A 22,709-nucleotide genomic window follows, 5' to 3' on the forward strand; every position below is an offset into this window, starting at 1 on the left:
GCAATGGGAGGCCCGTAATCTGCCAGCACCCTATGACAAAATGGAACCCACCAGCAGTGTGAGGAGACCTGAAAGTGGCACATGGCAGAGTGTGGCGATGGAGACAGCAGCAATGGGAGGCCGTACAGGGACCCATGAGACACTCTGGACCTGGCAGCAGCATGAGGAGGCGGTACGGGGGCCCATGGCAGATTACGGGCCTGGCAGCAGCAATGGGAGGCCCGTAATCTGCCAGCACCCTATGACAAAATGGAACCCACCAGCAGTGTGAGGAGACCTGAAAGTGGCACATGGCACAGTGTGGCGATGGAGACAGCAGCAATGGGAGGCCGTACAGGGACCCATGAGACACTCTGGACCTGGCAGCAGCAAGAGGAGGCGGTACAGGGGCCCATGGCAGAGTGGCGACGCGTAAGCAGCTTAAATTGAAGGCCATACAGAGGCCTATGTTAAAAATAATAACATGTTTGGGGCATGATTCATGGCGGATTTAGTCAGTTGTGTCAGGAACTGGTGGTTTGAAATCCAGACTAATCCACGCCTGATTCATTTTCACAAACGTGAGTCTCTCCACACTTTGGGTGGACAGTCGTGTCCTCCGCGGAGTTACAATACCTCCTGCCGCACTAAACACGCGCTCCGATGCCACGCTACTGGCCGGGCATGACAGCCTTTCAAGGGCAAATTCAGCTAGTTGGGGCCAAAGGTCAAGTTTCGTTGCCCAGTAGTCAAGGGGATTGTCTACCTCGGTTGGCAGGGTGCTGTCCAAGTAGGCCCAAGCCTGTTGTTTGAGGTCCTGCTCCAGGTCCACCTGATGCTGCTGCTGCTGCGGCTGGTTAGTAGTTTCCTCACTGCGCTGGTGAAGAAAGCTACTCATCATCGACTGCAGACTGAGGCAGCCGCTGCTGGTGGAGCTGCCACTGCTCCTACCACCCCACCCCTCCCCTGCTGCCATGGCAGCGGAACGCGAGCGCACAGGGCCCACAGTGTCTGAGGATGGACGTTGGCGCAGAAAGGCAGAGACCAACTGACTACATAGGTGGTTTTCATAGTACGTTATTTTGGCCTCCCTCTCAGCAGGTGTGAAAAAGGCCACCATTTTTGAACGGTAGCGAGGGTCCAACAAGGTGGACAGCCAAAAGTCATCCCTCTGTCTGATGGTTATTATTCGGCTGTCGCTACACAAGCAACCGAGCATGCTATGGGCCATTTGTGCCAAAGAATGCGAGGGACTCCCTGCCTCCATCTCCACAGCATACTGCCACGGTGCGTCTGGGTCCTCTGTCTCCTCCTCCTCCTCTACCAGATGCTCCTGCTCCTCCACTCCTGTCCGCTGAGTGGAAAAACCACCCATTTCACTCAATAATTCCTGAGCACCAATGTCCTCCTCTACCTCCTCCTCTTCTTCCTGTCCTGCCCCCCACAGGGGTCATGTGGCGTTGAGATCTGTGCGCCACGTCTACCGCACCCTGACCAGCCATTGTTAACAGCATTTGTTCCAGGACGTGCAACAGAGGAATGACGTCGTTCATCCCATAGTCCTGCCGACTCACGAATAGCGTGGCCTCCTCAAAGGGCCTGAGCAAGCGGCAGGTGTCACGCATGAGCTGCCAATGGCTGACATCTAAGTTACACAGGGGAGTACCTTTATCCGCTTGTAACATCAGGAAATCGGTGATGGCCTTTCGCTGTTCGTAAAGGCGGTCTAACATATGTAGGGTTGAATTCCACCTTGTTGCAACGTCGCAGATCAGGCGATCCTGTGGAATTCCGTTCTGCCGCTGCAGCTCAAGGTGGGTGTGCTTTGCGGTGTAGGAATGGCTGAAATGCATGCAAAATTTACGTGACATTTTAAGGATGTCTTGCAGTGGGATGGTGGATTTTAGGAACCGCTTGACAACCAGATTGAACACGTGAGCCATGCATGGCGCATGGCACAACCTTCCTTGACGCAGAGCAGACACCATGTTCTTTCCGTTGTCGGTCAACATGGTTCCGATTTTCAGTTTGCGCGGAGACAGCCATCTGTCGATTTCTCTGTTCATTACACTGAGAAGTTCCTCCCCTGTGTGACTACGTTCGCTAAGGCATACCAGGTGCAGCACAGCGTGACACCGTTGCGCCCTGCACATGTGATATGCCGGCCGGGTAATGGGACTTGGCACGGGGGTGGCGGCTGAGGACACGGCGGAAGAAGAGGTGGTAGAGGCGGACATCTTTGCTGGACCAAGGACGTGCAAACGTGGAGGCAAAAGCGGCGTGACCTGTCCAAGTTGCTGGTGCGGCTGTGCCGGCACCACGTTCACCCAGTGGGCCGTAAATGACATGTACTGTCCCTGACCGTAGTTACAGCTCCACACGTCGGCGCTGCCATGCACTTTGGCAGAGACTGACATGCTCAAAGACTGGCCCACCATCTCTTCTACATGTGAATGCAGGGCTGGCACTGCCTTTTTGGCGAAGAAATGCCGGCTTGGCACTCTCCACCGCGGCGCGGCACAAGCCATCATTTCTCGGGAAGGTGCTGAGTCCACCACTTGGAAAGGGAGGGACTGCAGCACCAGCAACTTGGACAGGAGGACGTTCAGCTTTTGCACCGTCGGGTGCGTGCTCGCAAACTGTTGTCTCTTGGAAACGGATTCCAAGAAAGACTGCTGACGGAATCCGTGAAGAGGAGTAGCAGGAGAAGGAGCATCTGAACGAGCGGAAGATGCCAACGAGCGACAACTCCCCTCAGCAGAGGTGTTGGAGCCTTGACTGGCTGATAGAGGGCGATTGACGTCGGGTGACGGAGCAAGTAACGGAGCGGGTGATGGAGCGGGGGCTGGGGCAGGCAGAACCGCCGTATCTTTATCACGGTTTTCCCAGGCCACCGAATGGCGACGCTGCATATGCTGACGCAACGCTGTAGTCCCAACATGGGCCCCCTGGCCACGCTTGACTTTCTGGCCACATAGTCGACATACGGCTACGTTTACTTCCTCGGGCGGCTTGACAAAAAATTGCCACACCGCCGAGTAGGAAACTTTGCCCCCGCTACTCCTCACTGGCTGACTGCTACTTCCTCCGTGCACACCGGCACCACTACTGGCCGTGGTGGTAGGCTGCAGTGGAGCTGGTGCTCTACTCCGTGGCCGTTTGCCTCCACTGACACTGCTGCGACCCTGCTGCCTCCTGGGCAACCCACCGACTGTTTTGCTCGCTGCCAAGCTGGCACCCTCTTCTCCTGATGATGCGGAAGCAATAGCCTGATGACGACGAGGCTGCCAAGTGCGATCAGCCTCATCATCATCAATTAGGGTCTCCGCCTCACTACTAGCCCCCTCGGCTGCGTGTGGGTCAGGAGACAGACCTGTCTCTAGACCGGCTACCGAGCCACTCTCCTCGCCAGTACTTCTTCGCCTGGCTGCTGAAGATGCGGATGTCTCCCCCCGTTCCTGACCGCCCTCTGTTAGCTCTTCCTCACTGTACAGTGGGGCTGAGCCCACAGCATGCGATACTTCGCTTGGTGAGGGAACACCAAAGGACAGGGGCAGGTAGAGGACACGTGATTTCAGTGGGCTTGCTCCCGGGCCATGCCAACTAACGGTTGTGTCTGACGTACCTACCGACCGTTGGCTGTAGGTGTCAGAGGTGACCTGGGAAGAGGAAGACGACCGAGCCAACCAATCGATGACGGCAGGGTTGTCGGTGGAGACACGACCGCTGGATGACACCGGGAGCACTGGCCTCTGGCTGCGACTAGTGCTGCCTCGACCCCTTCCTCTGCTGCCACGTCTGCTCGCTCCTGAAACATTGCCTCCTCTGCCACTCCTCTGCGTGTTGTCTGACATACTCTTTAATTCAACGATTCTGTGTCCCTGAGTAACGATTATGTGTCCCTGAGTAACAATTCTGTGTCTGTCCCTGAGTAACAATTCTGTGTCCCTCAGTAACAATTCTGTGTCCCTCAGTAACAATTCTGTGTCTGTCCCTGAGTAACAATTCTGTGTCCCTCAGTAACAATTCTGTGTCTGTCCCTGAGTAACAATTCTGTGTCCCTCAGTAACAATTCTGTGTCCCTCAGTAACAATTCTGTGTCCCACAGTAACAATTCTGTGTCTGTCCCTGAGTAACAATTCTGTGTCCCTCAGTAACAATTCTGTGTCCCTCAGTAACAATTCTGTGTCTGTCCCTGAGTAACAATTCTGTGTCCCTCAGTAACAATTCTGTGTCCCTCAGTAACAATTCTGTGTCTGTCCCTGAGTAACAATTCTGTGTCCCTGAGTAACAGTTCTGTGTCCCTGAGTAACAATTCTGTGTCCCTGAGTAACAGTTCTGTGTCCCTGAGTAACAATTCTGTGTCCCTGAGTAACAGTTCTGTGTCCCTGAGTAACAATTCTGTGTCCCTCAGTAACAATTCTGTGTCCCTCAGTAACAATTCTGTGTCCCTCAGTAACAATTCTGTGTCTGTCCCTGAGTAACAATTCTGTGTCCCTCAGTAACAATTCTGTGTCCCTCAGTAACAATTCTGTGTCCCTCGGTAACAATTCTGTGTCTGTCCCTGAGTAACAATTCTGTGTCTTTCCCTGAGTAACAATTCTGTGTCCCTGAGTAACAGTTCTGTGTCTTTCCCTGAGTAACAATTCTGTGTCCCTGAGTAACAGTTCTGTGTCCCTGAGTAACAATTCTGTGTCCCTGAGTAACAGTTCTGTGTCCCTGAGTAACAGTTCTGTGTCCCTGAGTAACAATTCTGTGTCCCTCAGTAACAATTCTGTGTCCCTCAGTAACAATTCTGTGTCCCTCAGTAACAATTCTGTGTCTGTCCCTGAGTAACAATTCTGTGTCCCTGAGTAACAGTTCTGTGTCCCTGAGTAACAATTCTGTGTCCCTGAGTAACAGTTCTGTGTCCCTGAGTAACAATTCTGTGTCCCTGAGTAACAATTCTGTGTCCCTCAGTAACAATTCTGTGCCCCTCAGTAACAATTCTGTGCCCATCAGTAACAATTCTGTGTCCCTCAGTAACAATTCTGTGTCTGTCCCTGAGTAACAATTCTGTGTCCCTGAGTAACAATTCTGTGTCCCTAAGTAACGATTCTGTGGCCCTAAAGTCTCTTTGGCCCTAACTCTGTCCCTAATACAGAGAGGTCTGTCTCTGTTGAATGACCGGAGGCTAATGGAGAATTCTAAGATGGCTGCAATTTATAGCTCGACCATTACACAGTGCTGGCTGGCTGGCTGCTGATTGGCTAATGCGATCACATGTCATGAATGAATGCATTATGGGTCAGCGCGCCTTGTCTGCGCGCCTTCCCAGAGATCCCCGCTCCGTCGCCACACATGTTGCCGCCATTTTTGGAAAATTTTGAATTTTTCCTAATCTTCGAAACGAATTCCACTTCGCCAAGTTCGATTCGCTCATCTCTAGTAGCTACTATTAAAAAGAATGGGAATCTGTTGTGAAAAAATGCAATTTTTAAAATCTGTGTCTGAAATAATGCTTTAAATTTCAAGAAGAGCCAAATCCAGAGATATATTTCAGTGATACAAATCTGACATCTCTTATCAAGGACTTGTTTGCTGCTGGGATGGACACAACCTCTGCCACTCTCCGATAGGGCCTTCTGTTAATGATGAGGTACCCAGAAATCCAGAGTAAGTAATTCATTTTTGTGCTGTTTTATTTAGGCATGACAGAGGTTATTTCCATTCCCCCAACTATCTGATAGTTTCCTTGTGACCACCCAATGGGAATCTATAATTAGGTGCCATATTTAGTACATGTTCTTTGGAGTTTATTTTTAAATGCTAATATTTAAGTTGAGTAACCCATAGCAACCAATGAGAATTCATTCTGCTGAGTTAAATCAGTAAAATATGAATTCTGGTTGGTTGCAATGGTTTTCTGAACCTAAAGAGACTCTGTCACCTTGGCTTTGTGGGGCAAGGTGCCATTGTCTCTAGAAAGGTCACCTCCTGACCCTCATATACTCACTATACCTGTGCCCCCTCAAGGCGACTTTGCACAGCCAAGCCTTCACAACCAGCACTGAGATCGGCTGTGGTGGTGAACCGGAGGCAATGACATCACTCCCCTGGTCTGGAATAGACTCCTTCAAAAACTAGTTCTGGCCAAGTCAGTAAATTTTTAAAAGAAGAGTTAAATGCATTCCTAAATGCACTAAATATAACTGGATACCAACATTTAAAGGTAATAACACCAGGGACAGTTGATCCAGGAAATATCCGATTGCCTCCTGGGGGATCAGGAAGGAATTTTTTTTTCCACCCTTGGAGCAAATTGATCATGCTTTGGGTTTTTTGCCTTCCTCTGGATCAACTGTTGGTACAAGATTGTGTATATGGATTTCTATTCCGTTTTTCTTTGTTTTTATTTCTATTGGATGGACTTGTGTATTTTTTCAACACAACTAGCTTTGTAACTATGTCACAGTACTGAGGCCTAGCCATTGGCTAATAGGCCTGGACCTTTTAGGTTACATGCTCCTTCATACCCCAAAGTGCAAGGAGCCAGGATCTATGGGGGGGAGGGGGGGAGCAGAGAAGAGGAGGATCGGAGATGCTCTGTGTAAAAACCATTGCACACAGCAGGTACGTATACCATGTTTGCTTGTTATTTAAAAAAAAATCCCTGTACAATAAGTTTAACCTTCCTTCTGCTGCTCCTTTTCATTTAAAATAGCCATCCCTGAAGAAGGGGATGTTGATTCCAATAGGTGTTGGCTTCCTATAAACCTTCAATAAATATTCCTTTTTACTAGAAAGATTGATGTTTCTTTCTCCTATCTTCCTAATCGTTTTTAATATTTGTCCCTTTTTGAGTAGAGTGTCTATTCTTGTATTTCTTCTTACTACTCACTGAGACCACCTTGAGCAAAGCAAGTATACATGTTGGCTGCTTCAACTGCGAACATGTTCTGCACATTTTAAAACACATTAGCAGTGACACGCACAACATTTATCTTGGCAATTTTGTTTAATTACTTATATATTTAGACAATATAGAAAAATGCTAAATAATCCAATATGTCTATATCTTGTTCAAACATTTTATTAACAATAAACCATAAAGTTACAAACGTTACAAACAGGGAGACTTTGTTAGTGTACATTGGACAATGAGGTGGCAGTAGGACATAGAAAAAATGAATGAGGATCACATTACAGATGTCTATATAATTCTAGCTGAAACAGGTATATAAAAGTCGACTACAGATAACATCATTGTCCCAGCCAATCAGAGTATTGTCTCCCAGGTGCAAAAAAGAAATAGGGATAGGGTGAAGTTTGGAGGGGGGTCAGACGGGGGTGAAAGATAGGAGAGGGAAAGGGGAACAGTAACGGTGACTCCATGAGCACTCAGCAAGACCTCAGGTGCTGCCTACGAAGGGCTACTGACAGCGTCCTTGGCTCGCAGTATACAAATCAAGGAAGAAGGAGTGATTCATCGAAGTTAGGCGGGAGGAAGTGCTCTACCCAGGGGCTCCATATGCGTAAAAATTTAGGAATCTTGTCTAGAATTGTGGCTTCCACCTTTGCATGTATCATGGCTTGTGTTATTCTGGTTTTGACGGCCGCAACACTTAGGGTGGGGAATTTCCAGGATTTCGCTATAACTTGTTTAGCTGCCGTCGTAACTTGCATGAGGAGCTTGAATTGTGAATTGGAAACTCCAGGGGAGCACCGATTGAGTAGGGCTGTTGTTGGGTCAGGACGTAGAGTGATAGTGCTAAGTGTAGATATCATGGTGAAAATTTCATCCCAAAAGACTTGGGCTACTGGGCAGTTCCACCATATATGGTAGTGTGTTCCTAGGTCTGTGCAGCCTCTGAAACAGTTGGGAGAGTAATTAGGGGTAAACTTTGCGATTCTCGCTGGGACCAAGTACCAGCGGGTTAAAACTTTATAATTTGTTTCCAGTGCTACAATGTTCTGTGATGAAGATTTTGTGTTGGCCCAAATGTGATCCCAATCAGATAGGTCAAGTTTCTTGCCTAGATCCACTTCCCACTTATGGGTATACAAAGGGGGGGACGTGGTAATCGAGGTTGTGAAGAGTGAATATAAGCAAGAGATAAGCCCACGTCTGTGAGGGTCTTTGTAGCATGCTCGTTCAAAGAGAGACATGGCACCTGGTCAATTAGTTGTGGTAGCGTAGGGGGCGTAAAAGTGTTGTAGCTGCAAGTATCTGAATATCTCGGAAGCTGGGAGGTTATGCGTTTCCCGCAGCGAGGCAAAGGATTTAAACTTATTCCTCTGTAGGAAATGATGCATGCGGAGCAAATTAGCAGAGGACCAGGCTTTGAATAAAAGGGATGTCTGCCAGGCCGGGGGAAAAGATGGGTTTTGCAGTAACGAAAGCAGGGGATTATGTAGTGATTGAAGGGGATATCGGGTTTTCAGCCTGTCCCACATGGATAAAAAATGAGAAGTGATGGGGTTGGTTATAGAGCGGCGGTCTATTGGCCTCAACCAGAGTAAGTTAGCTGTAGATAAGGGGTCACATTCTATCGACTCTAGTGCCACCCATTGTGGGATTTCAAAGGTTGCATGATATTTAGGTAATTGGGCTAAATGCGCTGCTTGATAGTATTTGCTGATGTCGGGTAAGCCTAGACCACCATTGAGCTTAGAACGGTATAGGGTGGAGCGTGGTATACGAGGACGAGTTTTGCCCCATACATAGGAAAAAATGCGACACTGCAGTGTGCGGATGTAGTGAGGGGGGACTGGGACTGGGAGGACTCTAAATAGATATAGGATTTTTGGGAGGATTGACATTTTGATAACTGCTATTCTGCCTAGCCATGCGAGGGATAGGGAAGACCATTTGGTCAAAAGGGCCGAAAGGTGGTTTAGCATCGGAAGATAGTTAGCTGCGTAAAGGTCTGATAACTTAGGGGTCAGTTTGATTCCCAAAAAAGGGATATGACACTGTGACCAAGGAAATGGTAAAATCTGCTTTAGATGTGTCAACTCTACCGGGGGGAGAGAGATGTTAAGTGCTGTTGATTTATGGGGGTTTATTACTAGTCCAGACAGCGAACCAAACGCTTCGAGAAGCCAGAGTAGGGATGGGGAGGAGGTCAATGGAGATGTAAGAAAGAGCAAGACGTCATCCGCGAAGAGACATAGTTTATGATGCATGCCTCCTATCTCCAGTCCTCTGATATCCGGATTAGCTCTGATTAAGAGGGCAAGAGGCTCTATAGCCAGAGCAAAGAGCAAAGGGGACAGAGGGCAGCCCTGTCTCATGCCCCTGGAGATTGGGAACTGGGCTGACCTATGCCCCAGATATCTAATTCTGGCCGGAGGCTCTCGATACAGCGAGAAGACCCAGGTTAAAAAATGTGGGCCGAAACCCCAACGGTGCAATATATATCTGAGGTAAGGCCATGAGACTGTATCGAACGCTTTCCGGATATCCAGGGACAGGAAGCAGGCTGGGATATTACGAGACCTGGCTAAATTAGCCAATAGAGATGCACGCCTAATATTATCCCCCGCTTGCCTAGTTGGGATAAAGCCCACTTGGTCGTTATGTATTAGAGAGCCAATACACAGGTTGAGACGGGAAGAGAGGATTTTGGCTAACAGTTTGATGTCAATGTTGAGAAGAGAAATTGGCCTGTAATTGGACCACTGCGTGTCATCAGAATTCGGCTTTGGGATCATTGATATGTTCGCTTGTACTGTTTCATGGTTGAAGGTTTGGCCAGACAGTAAGGCATTAAAAGCATTAGTGAGGATAGGTGTAAGGAGATGAGCAAATTTTTTATAATAATTGGCTGAGAAGCCATCTGGTCCTGGGCGTTTACGTAGTTTCAGATTTTTAATAGCGTCTAAGGTTTCGGCTGGGGAGATGGGTCGCTCAAGTGCCACTAACTGGCACTCCGAAAGTTTCGGGAAGGAAATGGAAGTTAAAAGGGCCTCTGCTTGTGCGGGGTCAAAAGGTGTGGAAGAGGAGTAAAGCTGTGACAGGTGTTTATGGAAAGTCTGTAGAATGAGTTCTGGGTTGCTAGTGAGGTTGCCAGAAGAGGTGCGTATCCGGATAGGTTTAGTAAGTTGGTCAAGCCTGCGGAGTGAGAGGGCCAGGAATGTATTAGGTTTATTTGCCCTAGTGTAATATTTGTGCCTAGATCTGCGGAGTGAGAGTTCCGCTTGATCTGTGAGGATGAGATCTAGAGCCAATCTAGATCGCTCCAGGGCCTCACGGTTGGCAGGCGTGGGAGCCGCCTGGAAAGCTTGATGGGAACAATCGTAGGCCTGTTCCAGGGAGAGACGTTGTTGTCTTTTGGATTTATTTAGGAAGGATGCTTTGCTAATGCAAAACCCTTGCAATACCGGTTTATGTGCTTCCCATAACAGGAGAGGAGAAATATCAGGCGATTGGTTGAGAGAAAAATAGTCTTTAAGGGCTGCTTCAATTTCTAGACAGTGTGCTGGGTTTGCAAGCAAGTTATCATTAATAATCCAAGAGGGTTCAGCAGGAGATGGGGCTAGCGAGGTCATGGCCGTGAGTACGGCGCAATGGTCAGACCAGGGGATTGAAATTATTTCAGAAGTCAGGAGCCGGGAGGTAGAGGCGGTGGTAATGAAAATATGATCTATCCTGGAGAATGACTGGTGGGGATGAGAATAAAAGGTGTATTGGCGTTTAGCCGGGTTGAGTTCTCGCCATGTATCTATCAAAGAATAACAGTGTAGTATGGCTTGGAAGGTTTGTTTAGAGGCAGGGACAGGAGATGGTTGAGGGGATTTGTCGAGAAAGGGATATATTACACTGTTAGAATCTCCGCTAACAATTAAAGTTCCGCGTTTATGGTGGTCTATAACTGAGAGTATGTGGGAAAGGAATGGTAAAGGGTCTTGGTTTGGGGCATAGTATGCAACAATGGTGACATCTACGTCTAGGAGTTGCCCAACTAACAGGAGGTAACGACCCTCCAGATCTTTGATTTCGGTACATAGAGTGAAAGGTGTTGTGCGATGAAAGGCAATCAGTACCCCCCTACGTTTAGTGGTGGCAGAGGCTGTATAGACCTGAGGAAATCAGGGGCCAAAAAACTTAGGAGTAGAGTTGGGAGTGAAGTGTGTTTCCTGTAGACAGATCACGTGTGCTTTGAGTGTAGCAAAAGTTCGGAAGGCCTTATTACGCTTCTGTGGAATATTGAGTCCCTGTACATTCAGGGTAAGGATATTTAACGAGCCCATGGGAAAAGTGCATAGTGGTTAGAGTAGCATGTCACTACCTCCGGGGGTGGAGCGTGATGGTTACTGTGAGGGATGAGAACGCTGCGAAGCGTGTTGTGCAGAGTCATGGAGTCACGTTGGAGAAGGGGAGGAGGGGTACGGTATATGAGAGGCAACAGGAAAGAAAGGGTGTAAGAGGCCATTTAAGGCCTAGAGGGTGGGTTCCCGAGGACACCCTGAGTCAGGGCGGGCTAGGGAACAATAGTAGCCCAAGTGCTATTAAATAACCAATAACACAGGGGCTAGGTTGGAGTGTGCAGGTACATGGACCGTAAGGATGACAGCAGCGAAATTGATAAATGATGGCGAGGTCCCGGTAGAACAGGTGTATGAAAAAAAAAACACATTAAAGAAAATCATGGTATCCTAGGTTCAGACGGCAGTAGCTGTACTATTGAGATATCATGGGGGAAGGGCTGTGGCATCACTTGCCGTCGAAGCCTAGGCTCCCAAATATAAACTAAACTAGAATGAGAATGAAGCCCGGGGGGGGGGATGTGGAACAATCCCCAGGTTGCGGAGCAACCAAAATTTACCAGGCAGAGGGAGAAAGAATATCAACAGTGGTAACCACAATGACAGTCAAGAGGGAACACCGTTTGGTGTATGTGGCCAAAAAAAAGTGAGGGAGAAAGAAGAATAATCGTGGGATATAGTTCAGTCCATGGTATCTTGTGAGGGTAGACCTGGAGACGAAAATCGTCCTCGTTTGTGGAGGTTGAGTGGCCTTTCAGTAGCACGCGCGGGGTGGGACTTCCGCGGCGAGCAGGATGCAGACCTCCGCTTGGCGCTCTCTGAAGGCATCGCTGGAGAATGTAGTTGCAGGATCCGCAAGGTGTCTAGGAGATCTTCTGGAGTCTTGCAGGTGTAATCTCGGGATTGGTATCGGAATCGCACTGCGAAGGGGAAGCTCCACCTATATTGAATAGTGTGTTGTTGGAGCACTTGTAGGTGAGGTTTCATAGCCCTACGCTTGGAGATAGTTGTGGGGCATAGATCTTGGAATAATTAGTAGGTATGTCCCTGGAACTGTAGAGATTCTGCGTTACGGCAGCTTGTAGGAGTTGCTCTTTGGTGCGGAAGAAGTGGAGCTTGGCTATAATGTCACGTGGAGGACCATCTGTGCGTCGTGACGCTAGTGCCCTGTGGACTCTATCCAATTCTAATCTCTCGATTGGGATAGCTGGAGCAAGCTCTTGGAACAGAGCTGTAACCATTGATTGGACATCGACGATCGTTTCCGGAAGGCCACGGATACGCAAGTTTGAGCGCCGTGCCCGGTTTTCAAAGTCCTCCAGTCTTATCAATAATGTAGCGTTTTCGTCACGCAGGAGATCCAGGTCATCCGCATGTGTCTGAAGCGAGGCGTCAAGACCATCTACCCTCTGTTCTAGGTCCGCTGTGCGTTGTCCTAGTTCACGGATTTCCCTAGATAGCGTGGCAGTGATGCGGTCTGAGATTTGCTTCAAAGCTTTGTGCAGCATTTTTTCGAAGCGTGACAACAGGTCAGGGGGTGTAAGGTCAGGCGTCAGGGCTTGTGCAGGGACATCAGTTTCAGTGTCAGACTCACCCTCAGACGTGCAGGGATGGCTGGGCTGCGGATCCTGCAGGGCTGCATATGCCCCTGCTGCTTGCTTGCTTCCACGTGTAGGGGCGGTGGCCATCTTTGTGGAGGCCTTTGCCAGGGCCTCCTTTATTGTTTTGGTGGAAGGGGGGACCTGGTGCCGAGGTGCCCCTTTAACCATTGTGTAGTTTGTGGGGGGGGCTGTTATAGAGATTTCAGCCCCCCTATTCTCCCTCTCTTCTGCCTGGGCGCAGTGTAGGCAACGGTGGGCGGGCCTATGTGCGGCTCACCATGGGACACGAGTCCCCTGCCAGGAATCCCCGCTCTGCTGCAGGTGATCCGCCGCGAACCAGGGCGGATCAGACCCTGGATGGATTGCCTCGGGGATCGGGTCCCCCCAGGATATATTGCGGGCCGGGACCCGCTGTTTGAAGGGCGCTGTCACCCGACGGGGAGACGGAGCCTTATCGGGACATGTCCGTCCCGCCGGCCGCGCATGCGCACTCCCCAATATATCTATATCTTAATTACAGAAAATGTGCAGAATGAAATTAAAAAGGTCATTGGTTTAGGGGAACCTCAGGTGATGCATAGAAAACAGATGCCATATACTGATGCCGTCATCCATGAAATTCAAAGGTTTAGTAATATTTTGCCAATGAACATCCCACGTGCCACTACTCAAGATGTGACTTTCAAAGGATTTTTTATACCCAAAGTGGGTAGCACATTTTATCTTGTATTTATTACATGAACTGAGAAAATGTTAAATGCATTGGCTATAAAATGCTGGTTATGAAAAAATATATTTTATTGAATTGGACATTTTTGTTTTTCTAGGCATTGTCTTATTTTAGACTAGGAGATGACTGCTAATTTTTTGCAGGACCAAATTCAAATGTTAAATGGTCAGTTCAATTAAAACTGCCAAATCAGCTGCTGACAAGGACTGTGCTAACAATTACACTGGAAAAAATAACATTAAAGTGATTCTAAAGATTTTATTTTTAAATAACAAACATGTATACTAACCTGCTGTTTGCAGTGGTTTTGCACAAAGCAGCCCAGATCCTCCACCTCTCGAGTTCCCTGCCAGAACTCCTGGCCCTTTCCTCCTGTTTGTTTGCTATGGGGGCACCAGCTGCTCCATGAATCCATTCACACACAAAGTCATGGCTCTGCCCTGCGCCCTCTCTCTTCTTATTGGCTCACTGGCTGTGATTGACATCAGTGGGAGCCAATGGCTCCTGCTTCTGTCTCAGCCAATGAGGAGAGGGAGTTCCGGGATAGCTGAAACTCCAGTGCACATCGCTGGATCAAGAGGGGGCTTAGGTGAGTATTAGAGGGGGCTGGGGAGTTGCTGCACAGAGAAAGTTTTTTACCTTCATGCATAGAATGCATGAAGGTAAAAAACCTTGCGCCTTTAGAACCACTTTAAAAGTCCAGTTCATTTCTATTTTATTCACATTGTTGTCAATCAAGCCCTGACGAAGGGGGCACTCTTGGACCCCTGAAACACATTGGCTACTTTTTGGATTGTCCCCCTAAATTTTTTTGGAATAAAGTTGTATCTGGACTTCTTAGTAGTGATATGGCACTTCAATTTCCATTTATGTAGGCACTACAGCAAGGAATGGTTGTGATCAGAGTCACTGACAGGTATAAAGTGCCAGTGAAGTATTTCCAGTAGAATACAGTTCAGGTCTGAGTCGACTGACTTTTTATTTGGACCATGGGAAAGGATTAATTCACTTTAAAGTGCAGTTAAACCCAAACATTGATGGACTCATGTGTTCCACTTTGGTCTGTTAAATATATCACAGAAATTACTTATCTATACCTGTGTGATATTTCTTGCCAGAAATCCAATCCGCTCATAACTTTTTGCTCTGTTTGCCTGTGTATCAGTTAGCATTGTTTTCAGTTCTCTTTTTGAAATACTGAACATCTTCCCATGTTAGGGAAAGAATAATGAGAGGTGATCTGTGGCCCTAACACACTTGTTGTCCCAAGGGGACAATGCTGCTCCCTCATAAATACAGTACAGTGAGTGAGCATTGTTATTCTAAGACGTGAAGTGTATTACTAGGAAGATCAATAGATAAAAATAAAAGAAGAAAAGCCTGAAGAAGACTAATGCAGTCACCAGATCTAGGGTCTGGTAAGATACAATATGTTACATTTTTGTTCTTGTGTATAGACAAATTTTTAGCTATTAACCACCTCCTGAACACCCCATAGCAGATATACTGCTACAGGGTGGCAGGGGTGTGCAAAATCATGTATATATACATGATTTTGTATTTCCGGGTAGGGGGCGCGCACCCTACTTGCGCCGCCAATCGCGGCCGCGGCTGTCAATCACTGGGTCCCAGCCCGTAATTACCCGTCGGCATCCAGTGATTACCAAAGATCTCCAACGGGGAGGAGAACTACTTTATTTACTAACAGTCCTCTTTCCTGTCGGCTCGGGTACACTGCTCTGGATGGCGGTGCACAGCACCGCCATCCAGAGCAGTGTGTTTACAGTGAAGCACAAACACATGGCCCCCAGTAAAACACTCCCCCACACAGTTAACCCTTTGATCGCCCCTCATGTTAACCCCTTCCTGCCCAGTGCCATTATTACAGTGTCAGTGATTTTTTTAGCACTGATCACTGTATTGGTGTTACTGGGGATGTCAGTGACACCAAGTCAGTTCCCCCCAGTGACAGAATGCCCACCGCAGTCCTGCAGTCCCACTATAAGTCACTGATCACCGCCATTACAATTTAAAAAAAAATCCAGTATATACCGCCTTTTCTAAATGCTACAACTTTCACGTAAACCAATTAATGTAAACGTATTGGGATTTTTTTTAGCAAAGGCATGTAGCAGAATACATTTGGCCTAAATTTATGACAATTTAATTTTTAATAGCAAAAAGTTAAAAATGTTTTTTTTCTCAAATTTGTCGGTCTTTTTTTTAATAGCTCAAAAAATAAAAAATGCACAGGTGATCAAATACCACTTCAAGGAAGCTCAATTTGTGGGAAAAAAGGACGTAAATGTCATTTGGGTGCAGCGTTGCATGACCATGCAATTTTCAGTTAAAGTAACACAGCACCATAACGCAAAAATGGCCTGGTCAGGAAGGTCTGTAAATCCTCAGGAGGGCATGTGGTTAAAGTATTTTAGAATATGTCCAAGGAACATAAAACAATGAGCCCCAATGTTTATATATCTCCAGTACATGTGTAAGTGGTTAAGCTTTAGAGAATTAAGAACTTATGGAGATACCAGAAATGCAACTTCTGTCTGCATACATATACATTGCTTTGTGGACAAATCTCATTTCTTATGTAAAATATCCCTTCGTGAAATTTTGTTTTGGAAATGGATGTATAGGTAATTCTCCTACAGAAAATTAAACCATGAAATGCATACAAAGAATGCACCCTATATGCTGAGTAGGGATGAGCTCAGGCATGTTTGGATCCTAGTCCGAACACACCTGACTGATCCTGTTATGAAACTGCCATCTGTTTTTCTGTACTGTGCCAATCATAAGTGGCCAAGGCATTCCCCTCCCTGTAACCACAGTATACAAGGGTTATGTGTGGGTGCAGCTGTGGGGACAGGGAATGCCTTGACCGCTTATAATTGGCCAAATAATATGACAGCTTCCAGGCAGGATCTATAAGTGGGCTCAGACAAGGATCCAAACACACTTGAGCTCATCCCTAATCCAGAGCAGTCCTTTTTTTAACCAAACACTGATGTATTGCCCCAGTCCACCCCATTTTCCTTTATTTGCAATCCAATGATCCTGGAAAGCACCTGCTGGAGATACTGGAACACATATTGCATCCTTTCTCTTCTCTGCTCTCATTTACATTAAACTTATTGCAAAACATGCCAGTGCTAAGAAATTTATTGTAGAAACCCATCAGATTTAAACCTTTACCTGAAGAATACATTGACATTTTTCAGGGTAGTATGAGGGTCATTTCTGGCTTCCTGAAGAAAATGTTAGTTGTCTGGTTGTGTCTGACTTCAAAGGGGAGTCCCAGTCACTTTTGTGATTATTAAAAGTCAGCAGCTACAAAAACTGTAGCTGCTGACTTTTAAAAAACACACACTCACCTGTCCCGGGGTCCAGCGATGTGCTCACCCATGCTGCCCCTTCTCTCTCTCTTCTCTTCCTGGCATCTCAACTGTGGGCACCAGGCTGTGACAGCTTGTGGCTTCACAGCCAGGTGCCCACTGTTCATGCGCGTGTTGCTCTGCGCATCCTGACTGGTCCAGCAGTCTTCAGGGACCTGTGAAGTGTCCCAGAAGACTGCGGGAGGAACGAGGGGGGCCAAGCTTCCGGCTCACTTCACTGCGGCAAACTGAGGTGGGAGTGGGTACCTGTCTAAACCAGGTATCCGCTCCCCCCTCCCACCCAAAAAAGTGCCAAATATGGCAGTGGAGGGGGGGAGGGGTAGGCAAACAAGCAGAGCTTCCTCTTTTGAGTGGAACTCTGCTTTAAGACAGTAACTTTGAACATGCATACTGTAAAGGAATGTCACAAAAGTGTCTGAATTTCCTATCTCTATAATTGATCTGGGTCAGTTTCTCAGAAAGCATTGATACCGAAGCTTCAGCATGACAGCCAGAGAATAAAATTCTAGGAGGTGCTCTTTCTCCCTTCTGTTAATCCTCTGCAAAGCTGTGTGCATGTAAATTAAGTTGATTATAGAGATCTTGTAATGATTATTCTTCAATATTCACCATCAATACTGCAGCTCAGGTCTCTGCTATGTACACCTAACCTCATTAGATGACTTTCAAGAGAGGCCAGAGCTTCAAGCCTGTACCTGGCCAATAGGTTTACCTGAGCCACATCTCAATCCAGTGCTGTGACTAAGAGCAGTGTCTCTTTCGGCTCTCTCTCTCTCTCTCTCCTCATAGGCTAGAATGACAGCAGCAAGAGCCATTGGCTCCTGTTGCTGTCAATTAAATCCTATGATGAGGCAACAGGGGGTGGGGGCAAGCCCCGATGTATGTATCTATGGAAGCAGGTAGTTGGGCTAAGGAGCAAGCCTCCCATAGGAATCGGTGTCTTTTGGGAGCACTTACAGAAGAGGAGGAGCCAGGACGGCCTACATGGGACCCCAAAAGAGGAGGATCAGAGCTGCTCGGTACAAAAGTAGGTGAATATAACTTTTTTATTATTTTTTAAAATAAAAAATAGGTTTACAGTAACTTTAAGACAGACAACAATTAAAAAAAAGGTACCAGAACAATTGAATATTTTTAGTTGAAATGTGACTTCAAAAATGTAATCCTATTTAAAAGGATAATATTCTGTACATGAAATCTTTACAATTTGTCACCTGTCTCCAAAAATATATTACTGTGTAATTATATTGTTTTCATTTTTTTAGGGTACTCTCTCCTATTAAAATATAAGATATTCAGGGTAGCACCTCAGTATCATTATTTAATTTAGTGTCTTACAAAAAAAGTTTGCTTATTTCTGGCTGAAATTTTACTTACCCTACTTTTGAAACTTCCTTAAGATGTGATTCCATGTATCAAATTTGTAAAAAATATTTGAGGAACAAAATATTAATGTCATATTTCTGTTTAATAAATGCCTACTCCCTACCTCTCAAGTTGCCTCCTATTAAAAAGGAATAGTTTCTGTGCCTCTAATGTGTACAGTGTTTATGCAGTATCTCTGGAAAAATAAAACTTCACCTAATGTTCTTGGAGAAATATGCCTATTCTCTGGCTCCAAAACTCCCATCACATTCTAAAGTAAAAAAAAAAAACGTTGCCTTTAGTTCTGTTTTAATAGCTGTGGAGCTAAACTGTAATTTTTCTCTTTCCTCTGTCTAACAAACAAAACCCTGTAAAAAAAAGTTCTGTATACTTACCTATTCTGAAGCCAGTGTAGTCTGATGACATGATCTCTCCAGCAGCACCTTCAGTGTAGACACTGAAGCCATAGTTGGCAGCTGAAGCCATTCCGGTCATATGATCAGCTGTCAGCTACTGTTTCAATGTCTACACTGAATGTACTGCTGGAGAGATCATGTGGCTTCAGAATAGGTGAGTCTACAGAGTTACATAGAATAGACTTAGAATAGGGTGAATAGATTTAGCCTTTGACTGGACTTCCACTTTAAGATCAGTGGTGCAAATCCCTAAAAAAATTTTCAGCCTCATAAAAATGCATACATTTTTCTTTTTTCCAGATGCCATGTTTATGCTCTTTCCCTGTCAGGAATGGACTCGCCAATGGTGATGGGACTCGCCTGCCTTGTGGGCTGCAGTACCAGGGCTGGCCAGTGGGTGCTCTCAGCAGCCAGAAGCTCACTCCTGCAATCAAGCCATCACCTGAGGCTGATTGCAGGAGGCATATTTAAGGAATGGCCAGGCCTGCAGTCAGGGCCTTGGTGTATTGTTCCCATGAGCCCCTGTACCTCCATCCTGTCTGCTTCCTGCCTGATCCTGACTCTGCTTGATCCTGATTCTGCTTGAACTCTGCCTGCACCGACCTCGGCTACTCCTGACCAATCTTCTGCCTAGTCCTTGTACCTTGTCTGCCCGTTAGCTACCGACCCGGCCCGCCTGACTATGTTGTGCTCCATATCTATCTAATCTATCTATCTAATCTATCTATCTTGTTTTACATGCTATACTTGACGTCTGTGTTTCCCTGTGTCGGTCCACACACCTCTGGTCATACCTGGAACCCTGACATTACACCAAGGCCAGTCTTGACCAGAAGTGGCTGCACAGGGAAGCCATCTTGGTTTGTTGTTGGGAAGGATGCATCCTGAGGAGGCTGTGTATCTGTCTCTGCTAGTCTTAGATGACAGAGATTATGCCTATCAAACTTTGAAGGAGTATGCCAGGGATCAGCTGCTAGAATGCATACGGATCACTCATTTCCTAGTAGATCAGGGCATGGAGTTCTCTGAGGTGCAACCATTGATTCAGGCTTGTGCGGAGTTGGCTTTATCTAGTACCCCTTAAAGCAGGGATGACATTTTGCCGCCATTTATTGCAGACCAAGTAGAGTCACTGGTATGGTTATTGGAGGATGATGCGGATTGCTTCCATGAGCATTATTCAGCATGTTCACAACAGGTGCTAGTGGATTGCATAAACGCAGTGCAGTCTTTGGTCAGACAGGCTTTGTGTAAGCTGAGCTTTGTTCAACAAGTACTACAGTCATGGTCAGATTTGTTACACCCAGCCTCAGTCAGCTTACAACAACCCAGTCCTGCTTCTAATCATTCCTCTGCTCAAAGCTCTCTTCCTCCATTTCCCACAGTACCCCCAGTGAAGCCCAGTATACCCTGCTATCTACCACATGTCAGTCCCCTGTTCCCACTCACTGCACCTATCCTGCCTTTAACCCTGTAAAGAAGTCATCTGTAGAATCTGCTCCCTCCGTTTACAGACCTGCGTTTACTTACAGTGCTCCAGTAACTAAAACCAAGAAGAAGCGAAAATTCTTTCCAACCAGTACCATCCTGCCAGTATCAAAACTGGTCAGCCTGCGGTCTGAGAACCCGCCTTCTGTTATCCAGCCTGGTGCCCCGGTGCCCGCTGTTCAGCCTGGTGCCCAGATGCCTGATGACCCAGTGTACGCTACCCGGCCTGATGATCCTACCTGGCCTGATGACCCGATCCAGCCTGGCGCCCTGGTGCCCGTGGTCCAACCTGACGACCCGGTCCAACCTGACGCCCCGGTCCAGCCTGATGCCCCAGTACCCGAAGCCCAGCCCGACGTGCCTCGGCCCGCTGCCCAGCCCGACATGCCATTACGGACTGTTTGGAGCATCCTGAGGCCGCTCCTTGAGGGGGGGGGGTACTGTCAGGAATGGACTCGCCAATGGTGGTGGGACTCACCTGCCTTGTGGGCTGCAGTACCAGGGCTGGCCAGCGGGAACTCTCAGCAGCCAGAAGCTCACTCCTGCAATCAAGCCATCACCTGAGGCTGATTGCAGGAGGTGTATTTAAGGAATGGCCAGGCCTGCAGTCAGGGCCTTCGTGTATTGTTCCCATGAGCCCCTGTACCTGCATCCTGTCTGCTTCCTGCCTGATCCTGACTCTGCTTGATCCTGACTCTGCTTGAACTCTGCCTGCACCGACCTCAGCTACTCCTGACCAATCTTCTGCCTACTCCTTGTACCTTGTCTGCCTGTTAGCTACCGACCTGGCCCGCCTGACTACGTTGTGCTCCATATTATTTATATATATATATATATATATATATATATATATATATATGTGTGTGTTAAGGTTTGGGTTTGTTGCACCTTGTTGTACGTATTTGTGTTAGTTTTGGGTTTGGTTTGTTGCACTGCGTTTATGTTTGTGTTGCCCTTAATAAATTATATTGTTTTACACGCTATACCTGAAGTCTGTGTTTCCCTATGTCGGTCCACACACCTCTGGTCACACCTGGAGCCCTGACACTCCCTCAGAAAATGTGGCCTGTCCAGGAAAGTTTTAAAAGGTGTGCTGCTAATCTGTGCAATTCCTAGGTTTTCAGTCCATGGAAAGGGAAATAAATCTGCCTGTTCTCTCCCTCTGAATTGACTTAAAAAAATCTACTGCTCATATGTGCTATTTTGGGGTCTTCAATCTTGGTAAAACAAATAAGTGTATTTTTCAAGATGAAATGTGCATGCTGTCTTCCTCTGATATTGCATCTTAGCTAAAAAAAAAAGTACATACTGCCCTGCAAACCATCTCTTATTTCCTTGCCTGTGACTCTGGAAACTTTCATTCTAATTCAGTTACATATGATATCTGTCATGTTTCTGTGTCTTCTATTTTGGCCTAATAAAAACACTTACATAGGCAGCGCGCCTATGAAATATTTCTGGCTCTTAACTATGACATAATAAAAATTTTTTTTTACAAGTGTTTGCATAGTTTTCAGCACATCTATACAATATTTATGGCTGCTGTCTTTGAAATGGTGGTGTAATTGTAGTTTTTTTAGATGTTTTGGTGCACTCTGGGTTGGCATTTTGCTAAACAAGCTATGTCAAGTGACTTGTTGGTATACAAGTCAATAGAAATGCAAATGCATGCTAGTTTTAGCTTAAATTAAATGCAGGTCAGAAGAAGGGCTAATTCAGGTTCGAAGGAGTTCAAATTAAGATCATAAGAACCTGTGAAGGAGCTCAGAGGCATCTCAGTCCGAACTCAAATGCAAACTATATGCACCTTAATGCAAGTTTCATTCATCATCTGCTATACATTATGATTCATCCAAACATCTCATGCCTGTATCTTTTGCAGGGAACTCAAGTGATTCCATTACTGTGTTCCGTCTTACAAAACAAAGAATACTTTGAGAATCCAGATGAGTTTTACCCTCAGCATTTTCTGGACTCAGAAGGAAACTTTTTGTTAAGAATTAAGCTTTTATATCATTTTCTGCAGGTGAGTAATTCAAAGAATTAAAACCTACAGTTGCCTGAATGTATGAAGTCCAATATAACAAACTATGACAGACTGTCAGTAAAGGGCACCAGTGCAGAAGTTCCAAACACGGCTATAGTCAATATTACTCACAAAATCAGTTTTCTGAGATGCAAATATGAACATCTTAAGTTTCAGTTTTTTTTAAAGAAAATGAACATTAACCATATTTATAAATTTTGAAGCATGTGTATCCTTTTTTTTTTTTTTTCCTCTGTGGCTCTCCAGCAAGGGAGAGATCTCCCTTCACTTTCTGTTCTGGACATGCAACAGGAAGTGAGATGAAATCTCTCCAAAATGAAGTGGAAAGCCCCTCACAGACAATTGTCTCAAGATCAAGTGTGCCAACTGGAAGATTTCCCCTCTATCCGTGTTCTTGTGATTACCATAATAGTTTGAAATAACTCATGC

This window comes from Staurois parvus, unplaced genomic scaffold (genome assembly GCF_062004578.1).
Source record: "Staurois parvus isolate SC_StPar_1 unplaced genomic scaffold, SC_StPar_1.0 ptg000390l, whole genome shotgun sequence".
In the NCBI taxonomy this organism is placed as follows: domain Eukaryota; kingdom Metazoa; phylum Chordata; class Amphibia; order Anura; family Ranidae; genus Staurois; species Staurois parvus.